The sequence below is a fragment of the Sinocyclocheilus anshuiensis genome, unplaced genomic scaffold, assembly GCF_001515605.1.
Source record: "Sinocyclocheilus anshuiensis isolate Anshui unplaced genomic scaffold, SAMN03320099.WGS_v1.1 scaffold278, whole genome shotgun sequence".
Classification (NCBI taxonomy): Eukaryota; Metazoa; Chordata; class Actinopteri; order Cypriniformes; family Cyprinidae; genus Sinocyclocheilus; species Sinocyclocheilus anshuiensis.
Window position 1 is genome coordinate 1,635,981 of NW_015546072.1, and position 11,193 is coordinate 1,647,173.

The window sequence follows — 11,193 nt, forward strand, 5'->3', positions numbered from 1 at the left end:
TTGAGTTGTCACAAAACGACTATAAGGAAATCAGGTAGATCCCTTTTTGCTCAGTTACTATTACTGTTTTGTCACACATTTGTATTTCCTGCTGTGATTTAGATTTATGCAACGTTTAGCTAGACACGTGTGCTGTGACTTCCACATTTATTTGCAATAGCACATACCATTTAGCAATTCCTCATCCTGTTTTCAGTGAAACTAAAGTAAATCTGAGTTGAGATTTCAAGAAGAAGATCTGAATGAATGTAAACACGTTAATTAAGGGAAATTAATCCATCATTTGCAGTATCAATAGGCCTGGTTTACAATATAATATAAACAAACTCAACTTACTTAAAATGCCTTGTATGATACATAAAGTTAAATAAGAAAAGAAAATGCGAGTAAATCACTCTGATGCAAATTCCTATGCTAAGCAAACAAATAATATCTATCTGATAGATAGATAGATAGATAGATAGACAGACAGACAGACAGACAGACAGATAGATAGATATAGAGAGAGAGACTAACAGAGAGAGAGAGAGAGACAGACAGACAAAGACAGAGAGACAGACAGATAGATAGATAGATAGATAGATAGATAGATAGATAGATCAAATTAGTATCAGATGTGTTTCAGATATATCTCTTAAAGAATCAGATACACTACTGTTCAAAAGATTAGTGTGAATAAGATTTTATTTTTAAGAAATTAACACTTTTATTCAGCAATAAAGTCAGTAAAGACATTTAAATTGTCACAAAATATTTTATATTTTGTAATATATAATATATATAATATAATATATATTTATATTTAAAATAACTATTGTTATTTTGAACTTTCTAACAAAGAATCCAAAAAATAAATATAAATATAAAATAAAAATCACAGTTTACACAATATTAAGCAACACAACTATTTTCACTATTTAAAAGTTTCTTGAGCAGCAAATCTGCATATTAGAATGATTTCTGAAGGATCGTGAGACTAATGGCTGCTGAAAATTGAGCTTTACCATCACAGGAATACTTAAAATGACATAAAATTAAATTAAAAAGTTACAATTACATTTTAAAATATATTAAAAATAGAAAATGGTCATTGTGAATTGTAATAATATACCTTAATAAAGGCTTCTTTCTGTATTTTGATCAAATAAATGCAGACTTGGTGAGCATAAGAGACTTTTTTAAAAACAAACAAAAAAATCTTCAGACTTCAAACTTTTGAACAGCGGAGTACCTCAAATCTGAAGTGAGCCAAGTTGTACGTCTCCTGTTTGACACAGCTACGTCTCATAAATGCACTTATGAACAGACCAGCCAGTGGTCTGAACAACAAAGGTCCTTTTTTTTTTTTTGATAGAGTTAATCCATATTTGTGCAATCAGCTTTTTAAATTTTGATTCAGTTACTCAGGAATAGCCTATGAAAAGTACCAACAGTTTATATTGATCAGACCCAATGCATTTCTCATAACTTTAAAGCTTTATGGCTTTTAACAGCTAAGTCAAATGAAAGCTACATTAGTGACAGAACCCTGCTCAAACAACTCGGAAAGGACCGAACTGTATGTCAAAGGAATGCAGAGGGAATGAGAGGAAGCTTTATCACTCATTTGCATCAGCGCTGCATGAATAGAGGTGGAGCAACGCATGCAGCCCAGCACTATAAAACCATCAGAGCTGTGGCTTTATGGACCTCTTTGCTTCTATAACTGGCCTCATATATGCCTGGAACACAACACAACCTGGTACATCTGCTCCTTCTTTCTCTCTCACAATCTAATTTAGTATGATGGTATCTAAACGTGCTTAATTAAGTAAATACAGAATTAAATAATTAACAAATAATATTCTTCATTTGAAGGGTGGCCCACTGAATGTCACGCATCTTTGCAGAACTTCTACTTCACAGTATCCCAGCGCTCAAAACACAAAGGTGAGATGTTTCCTGCTTTTGTCTTTGAAAAGGAAAATCCGGTCCTGTTCACGCCAGAGGAACATGAAACACCCCCTGCAAACAACATCAGTCCTATAAGCCTGTTTTTGATCAGTACCATTATTATACCACCTGCAAACATTTACAGGAGCTGCAACCGCTCATGGCGAATCCAGTCCGTGAAACTACAGAGCAGAAGAAACAGCAGCCGCAGGGACCCGAGAGGCCAAATTCACCTCAGAAGTTTAAAGCAAATCTCATGCAATGCGTCTCTTACATTGCTGGAGACATGCCTGCGTTCGGTGAATGGATGAAAGGTACAAGTGTAAGCTAGATTAGACCTTATGGGAGAGCCAAATTTAGAAAGAAGGAAAAACAAGAACATTAATTCAGCAGTGAATAGTTAGGAGAGTTTTTGCACATATGTTTAGAGGGTAATCATATTCAAGTAGGGAAAAGCCTTGTTCTGTAACTTAGTTAAACATTTCTGTTTCTTTTACTACAAAGATGAGATGTTTCAACACTTGCATAATTCTAAAACTGTTCTGGTCCTTGTAAACCAGTGGGAATGTGTTAGATGTGCTCATTTAGTTGATTTTCTCACCACTTTTTTTAGTCCATATACTGATACTTTGTTTCCAGAAGTTGGATAATGAGTGATACACACCCGACTGAAAAACAATACGCTCTTACTAAAACGAATATATGCAGTCTGTTGACATATAGTGTGATTTTTTTATTACCTTTGTTAACTACAAAACACGCACACACACACACACACACACACACACGGATGCAGATTAGTAGCAGTACTGTACAGTGGGGAAAATATTTATTTGATCCCCTGCTGATTTTGTAAGTTTGCCCACTTACAAAGAAATGAAGGATCTGTCATTTTTATGGTAGGTTTATTTTAATGGATAGAGAAAAATCCAGAAAAAAACACATTATATAAAGGTTAGAGATTGATTTGCATTTCAGTGAGTGAAATAATTATTTGATCCCCTACCAACCAGCAAGAATTCTAGCTCTCATATATTGGTTATGTGCCCATGTTGAACACTGATTAGTCCTGTTACTTTAAGAAGTTACTCCTAATGTCAGCTCGTTAGGTGTATAAAACACTTATTTCACTCACTCAAATGCAAATCAATTTCTAACCTTTATATGATGTGTTTTTTTCTGGATTTTTTGGTTGGTATTCTGTCTCTAAACGTTAAAATAAACCTACCATAAAAATTACAGACCCTACAGACAAGTGGGCAAACTTACAAAATCAGCAGGGGATCAAATAAATATTTTCCCCACTGTAGTAGCAGTAACATAATGTACATAATGTAAATACGGTTTTGTATTCAAACTTCTATGCAAACCTCTATGGAGATTTTCTTTGTACAGACCATGTTCTCTCACATGTTTACCCTGTTCAGGGCAATTTATCCTGCTCCAGATTCTGGACTGGGTGCTGCGGGGAGCTGCTCAGGTGATGTTTGTGAACAACCCTCGCAGCGGACTGATCATCTTTGCTGGACTGATCCTGCAGAACCGATGGTGGGCACTCAATGGTTGTGTTGGCACTTTGCTACAATTTCTGCCCTCATCCTTGGTCAGAACAGGTATTTAGGTGGTGATCTGTAGTGCATAAAATTTTGCTGCTCTAAATGTCTGAGCGAGGTTTTAGTATTACACTGTATTTCCCTCAGAGGTGCAATCGCAAACGGCCTGTAAGGATATAACGGCATCTTGGTTGGTCTTCTGATGGCGGTTTTCTCGAATGCAGGAGATTGGTATTGGTGGCTGCTTCTTCCCAACATTTTCATGTCAATGGCATGGTGAGTTTCACCTCTTGGTTCTTCTGTTCATTCATTGCTAATTTGGATTTGTATCATAAAAAGGAAATACCTAAATGCTGAGATTTTTTCCCCCCGATTTTCAGTCTTGACAAGTCAATGAATTCACAGAAAATCTCGTAGAGTTTGATCGACACAGACTCTGATTTTTTTAGCTTTAGATTATGAATACATTCAGATGGATGTCAAACGTTTAATATTTTTAACTGATTTTTGAACACATTCTTTTCATTTGTCGCACATGAGCCACGTTTCTGCATGAGTTTGTTGTGTTTAGAACGGCTAGAGAGTCTGGTGGTGTGTGATCCAAGACTATGACGACTCGTGTTTTAAAATATGCTTAGATTTTATAAATAGTGTAATCTAGCCTTAAGGTGAGATTGAAATGTGAGGAATTTAGATTCTTCGAAACTGCTAAGAATACTCGCATGGAATGTTCCATCAGTTAAATACTGTCATATGATTGTGTTACTTAAGTTCACATTGAAAGGAATGTTCTGAAAAATATTAAACAGACATTTTTATCATTTTTTGCCTCATGGGGTTATGTATGGACAAAATGACTTGAAAATCAGATTGTATTTACATAAATATTAGTTAGTCATGCTGGTTGGCATTTTACAAAAGGTACATTTCACAGTTCAGTGATGAACTTTTGCTAGTCTAGACTAGTGGTTTTCAACTGGTTTTGCTTTTTACTTTAGAATTTTACTTTGGATCTAGTGGTGATCCAACACAGTATGGTTTATCATACGAAAGTAAACACATTTTTTGCAATATGGATACTTAGTACTTTGCATAGTTTTGTGTCATGCAAATTAGCCATCTGCCTAGCAGGCATGAATCTGATCAGACACACACTTTTTCACACCTTAAAGAAATGTCAAGCATTTCCTCCTATTTCTATTAATCTGTTCATATCTCCTATTCATTTTGCAAACTATACTTGATTTTATAGTTGCATTTTATTATCTGAATACATTTTTTTCCTATCAGTTATGAACCACTAATTTAGGCCAAGTGCTGAATTATATAATCCCAACAGTGTTGTTTTCTCCAGTCCCATAGTGTCCAGTGCCTTGGCTTCCATCAACAGTCGGTGGGACTTGCCCGTTTTCACGCTGCCGTTTAACATACTTGTGTGTCTCCATATGGTGGCTACAGGCCACTACAATCACCACTTCCCTCAGGTTCTCTTCCAGCCACGCACATCCATGCATAACTTGACATGGTCTGAGCTGGATTATCCTAAGGTAAGAGCTAACAAGTGAAAGTGAAGCCCAACCAAACTTGCATCTTGATAAGAAGCCAAGAGAAGGCGATTATGCAACAGTTCTGTTTAGGAATCTTCTAGATGGATGTCACATGACACTGAAGAGAGCAGGTTTATCACAAGATACTGTAACTCACTATGAAATTCAACGTTGCAAGAAATTTTACATTTTCAGCTCAAATTGAAGGTCACATAAGGCAGGTTAAATCTTATAAAAGTTTGTTATATTAAAGGTAATTATATCATATTAATAGTTAGTAAGGTAGTTGTTAAGTTTAGGTAATGGGGTATGTTTAAGGGATCTAAGATATGGTCATGCAGACTAAGGCATTAATATGTGGTTTATAAATACTAATAAACAGCCAATATGTTAGTAATATGCATGCTAATAAGCAACTAGTTAATAGCGAGAATAGGTCCTTAAAATAAAGTGTTACCAAAACAGTAATATTGTGAAATATTATTACAATTTAAAAGAACTGTTTTCTATTGTAATACTATATTAAATTAAAACTATATTAAAAATCTATTCCTGTGATGGAAAAGCGGAATTTTCTGCAGCAATTACTCCAGTTTTCAGTGTCACATGAGCCAGCAATCATTCTCAAATAGGACTGTTTATACAGTATTTTTCCATCAAATGAATGCAAATCTTTCAAAAACAAAAATCCTAATTGTTCCAAACTTTTGACCATTTTTTTTCTTCACAGCTCTTCCGCTCAATCCCTGTGGGTATTGGGCAGGTTTATGGGTGTGACAATACTTGGACAGGAGAGATATTCATGATCGCCTTGTTCATCTCTGTCCTCACCCATAACATTTGCACATGCAACTATTGGATCAGCAGTTGGTATGGTGTCAGGTAAGAGATCACAAGTGTATTTGAATATTTAATAATAAATATCATCAGCATTAGGCCTTTTAACAACTGATGACTAAGTCGCTTTTACTGTGACTTTCAGGTCTTGCTCTTGCTGCGCTGTTCCAGAACATCTACTTTGGCCTGTGGGGTTATAACTGTGTTTTGGCCTGCATTGCCATTGGTGGGATGTTCTACGCTCTCACATGGCAGACACATCTTCTGGCTGTGGCCTGTGGTAAGTTCGTACCAGCTATTTTCTCTCCTTCCTGATTATGTAATAACAACTTCCTATCATTACACAGTTCTGGTCAAATCACTGAATCTTGTTTTCCCATAGCATTCTTCTGTGCATATCTTGGCAATCGCAAATGTGTTGTCTACTGTAGGTATCATAAACTCAAAACATGAAATATACAAAAATGTGTGTGATTTTAAATGGTGTTTACATTGTTTTTGAACAGTTTGGACTCCCAGCATGCACCTGGCCCTTCTGTCTCTCTGCCCTCACTTTCCTTTTGATCACTACGGAGATAAAAAGCATTTATAAGCTGTCTCTTGCTAAAGTCGCCTATACCCTGAGAAAAACCTGATATACTTCTGGAAGATAAAGAAGGAGGAGAGGATCGACAAACAAAGGAAAAAACAAGAGAAAGATACAGAATCACAGCAGAGGAAAGAGGAAATTGTGGCTGCAATGGAAACAGAAAACAAGACAGAAATAACACACAAAATAGGAGGAAGGCAAACGGATTTTGTTTTAATATGCAGCTGTCCTCACTTCTATTAGTAATAAATGTTTCTAATATGTGAGCCACAGTCACTTTTAGCATCCAGGCAGGGAGGCAGATACAAGTATGTCAAATTAAAATGCCAAATACTTTTTGTTGTTGATGTTTTCCATCAAGGCATTGTTATATGATGGTGCAGTTTACTTTGATTTTTTTAGATGAATGAGAATGTTTTGTGTTGAACAGATAGCCTGCACTATTTCAGTGTTTCCATTGTCTGTAGCAGATTTGTGTCTTATTGTTTGACTTTTATAAACTCCAATAAATGTGTATTTTTTAACAAAAGTTGTGTAATTTTTTTTCCCCCGGAATATAAGCATTATCCCCAACTTTACTATAGATTAATTGAAATAGAAATGTAGGAACACTTAATAACAAGCAGGTTCAACAGATATATAGGTAATGTACATTCAAAGTTAGAAATGTCAGGGAACCTTGACTAATATAATTTCATATATTCAAACTTAAATGTATATGAATAAGTGACCTCTTAAAAATTGAAGTTGTTTTTATTACAGTTGTGTGTATACTGCACACAAAATGCAATAGAAACAAAATGTTTTCACGTACAGTACTTTTACATAATACATTATATATAGGATTCACAATCATTTTCTACAGTTCATTATAATTTATTTTTGTACATTATTTAACATGTTCCTCTAACCAGCATGCCCGATTGTGTTACAAAACAGAACTCTAACTGATCACATTACTGCAGATAATAAAAAAGGTGTTCAATTTAATAAGCCTTTAGCCTTTTCATTTCTATTTAAATGAGTCTTTCTAGTGTCCTTCAAAGTCCCCACTATAAGCCACAGCAGTCTAGAGCTCATGTCCTGATGCTGAACTCCCAGTCTGCATACCACACAGTCTATCATGTGATGCTGATTGTGTGGCATCAACAGCAGCACCAGGACGACCTATTAAAAGAGCTTTACTTCATCAGATAACAGTACCCATCTAAAGATTAAAATCTCCTGCACGAGATATGCTGCTCTTATGTAACAAGGACACTGATTTGATCCTAAATAAGGTCATTGCATGGAACAGTGGTCATTTTCAAAATAACATAAAAGTTAAAATGACAAAATATATTAGATCATGTGCATTAGTACTTCCACATGTAATGCATACCTAATTTTTAAAAAGCACCTATACTTGACGAAACACGGCCACTGATTGTCATCAAGGTCGTCTTGGCATTATCTTTTCTTGACAGTTCTCACTTTTGTCATGTAATGAACAATGAGATAATATGTTCTGCATTCCATCAGATTAATGTGTAACCTAGAAATTTCCATGATCAAGATTGTTTTTTCCTAAACTGTAATGACGACTACATAAAAAATGACCTATCATTGTGAATTTTGCCACCTACGTTCATTGGAAATACATGACTCTGCATTTATTACTGCAAAAACATTGCAGTTTCCAGCTGAAATGAACAGTGGTAATAAAACACCACCCGCTTTTGTTCATTTTAACGAATTAGGATTGCAGGGGCAGATCAATTAAAGGCTTTTTCACGCAATTCCTTCTACATTACTATGTTATGACCTCAAAACATTTTTACCATAGTACATGATTAGCAAACTAACAATTTTCTAAGAATTGTGATGTTTGCATTACATAATCAGCCATATGTATGGCTTTTCTGTTACAGTAAACATGCTCGGTAGCACACCCGGTACAGCACAGTGCTTGCGATGCAGATTTGTAGAAGCAGGCTAAAATGGCATGGTTGTTTCAGCAAATAGGTTTAGTGTATGGTTTACATTACTTTCAGACCAGCAAGCATCAATCATATTGCATGGGTAAATCTTCCATACCCATGCAAAGTTCTCGATCGTGTGGATTTCTATTTAAATGACTGGATATCACCCACGAAAATTTGCTGACCAACAGAAAATGTGACCACAACTTGAGAGCCTTTAAAAAAAAAAATAAAACGTGGGTGAGATCAGATCAAAGTGAGGTAGATGCAGGATGAGATATAGGTCTGTTAAAAGATCCTGATACAGTGTGAGGATGAGGATCAGATTGGTTGTCTGCTTTGTGTGCGGTTGTTAAAGGTCCATTGAGGCCAGGAGGAGAGTAAGTCACTTGTGGTCTGCTAGCGGTTTTTAAAATCACCAAAAACCACAAATGGAGTGTCATCTTCAGGGGAAAGTGTACGCCTGGCTCATTAATGAAGTTGCGTAGTTGACCTTGTGGCCAGTATATAACTATAAAGTGAAATTTAGCAGGATCCGTAACAGTAATTACAGCCCTGTTAGGCAAGCAGTGTGGGAAAAGGTGCAATTACAGAAGAAGGCCACATGAATTACAGCGATTTGACTGGCACTGCAAAAATGGGTGTAAGTGATCATGGGATATGTTTTTTTTTCTTGAATGGAATGAGGTTTGTGCCTGTTGAGATACATTAAACTCATGTTAAAAAGAAGAATATGAAGGAATGTTAAAGAGAAATGCTGTATGCAGTTATTGATAGCCAGCTATTAACAAGCAACCTGGTCTCACACAAGACCAATTTAAGCCAACCGCCTCAGCAAAATTAGCCCTAAAATGCACAAATACATGACCCCAAAATCAGTGTTGGGGGTAACGCATTACAAGTACCGAGAGTTACGTAATCAGATTACTTTTTTCAAGTAACTAGTAAAGTAACGCATTACTTTTTTAATTTACAAGAAAATATCTGAGTTACTTTTTCAAAAAAGTACCGGCAGTTACTTTGTTTTCCCATGTATTGACTGACAAGTCTCCTGTCCCCATATTGGGAGAAATCGGAAGTGCAGAGGAGTTGTGTGCGCTGTGTGAACATGATGCTACTGTAGTTCTAGACCGAATGTGCATTAATTCATCCCACTCACAAAAAACAGATTTAGTATTCATCAAAATGAATTAAAACAGTGAAATGCAAACTCAGAATATGATGCAAACCTGCAATAATTAAATATGTTAAATAACACAAATGTATCTAATCCCATTTTATTAACCAATATCTTTGCTGCTGACCTTTGATGATCCAGTTCAACCATACTAATAAGCAAAAATGACTTTAGATAAACTAACAATTGTGCTTCATTGTTTTTTTATTGCTGAAGAGTGTTTCTTCTCCTGCGTTCTACTGTACAGACGTGAATTTGCATTTCCTTCAGCTTGAGGTTTATTCATTACACTTTTTGGTGTGAAAGGGCTTTTACATTTGCTATAAATAGAACTTCTTATATTAAAAACAATCAAGCCCTGCTTATATTTAAAAAGTAACGCAAAAGTAATGTAACGCATTACTTTCCATAAAAAGTAACTAAGTAACGTAATTAGTTACTTTTGTAGGGAGTAACGCAATATTGTAATGCATTACTTTTAAAAGTAACTTTCCCCAACACTGCCCAAAATCGCATACACTCATAAGCAACCTGAAAAACAAACCCAACGACACTAATAAGCAAGCCTGCCAACCCCGCCTCGAGTGATAAATTGCTTCATATACTGTATAAATAATAGGTCAAACACTTGATTTTGGCATGCCAAACATTTTAGATACTCATCTGACCGACTTTATTTATACACCATGATAACTAAGCTACTTGTGCTCTACTTTAAGTTTTCAAATAACACTCGCAAAACTCTCTCAATCTTCTTCTCTCTCTGATGCTTAAAGTTATTTTACTGACCTAGTTGTTATTCATTTAATATATAAAGCAAGCTGCAGCTACAAAAACAGGGTCACTATACAAATGCAGCACTGTATATGCATTCATTTTTTTCTATTAACAGTCCTTATTTATTTCACATGATGTTGTTTTCACTGATCTTTGCACCTAAATCTTTTCTTTGGGAAAAGAGAGAACACGCTGCCAGAGAAGAGAGAACAGTGCCATCTACTGAATGTCTAGAAGGAAAACTTGTGGAATTTGTGCACAAAACGTTTTTATTTATTTTTTTGTCTTGTATAAAGATGGGTCAGTAGTTTCCATTGTTAAGCAACACCTTAAAAACCTAGAATCCAAACCCAAAGTTTAACAACATAAGACAATTTCCCAACAACCTGTTCAAACAAATATATCACTTTTTTTTTCTTCAGGCATAAGTTTTTCACAAGCCATTTAAAATACCGCAAATTTTTCACAAGCAAGCATATTTTTCCTTTAAACTTTCTGCCAAGTTTAACAATTTAACGACTGGAGTTTGTGCCAAAAATAACTAGCATTTCTTAAAAGCAGCCTCTGACAGGCACAAAGAACATTTCAGGGGGAAAAATCATTACATAACTTATTTTGTGAACGGCAGCCAATAACACAAAGCACTTCATGAGGGACATGACAGAAATCAAGAGGTTCATATGAATCCTCAATTATGCTGACAGCTGTAACAAATTCCAGAAAACGGATTCAACAGAAACATACACTGTATTTTTAACACCTCATTGTGTTTAATTAACCATATCCAGATGAATTCAGGTAATTACAATCATAACGCTTG

General features: G+C 35.5%; 1 pseudogene; it reads left to right on the forward strand.

The window, feature by feature from the left end:
- The first annotated feature begins 1,289 nt into the window (after positions 1 to 1,289).
- Positions 1,290 to 6,719, forward strand: LOC107699697 (urea transporter 2-like; annotated as a pseudogene).
- The last annotated feature ends 4,474 nt before the right edge of the window (positions 6,720 to 11,193 follow it).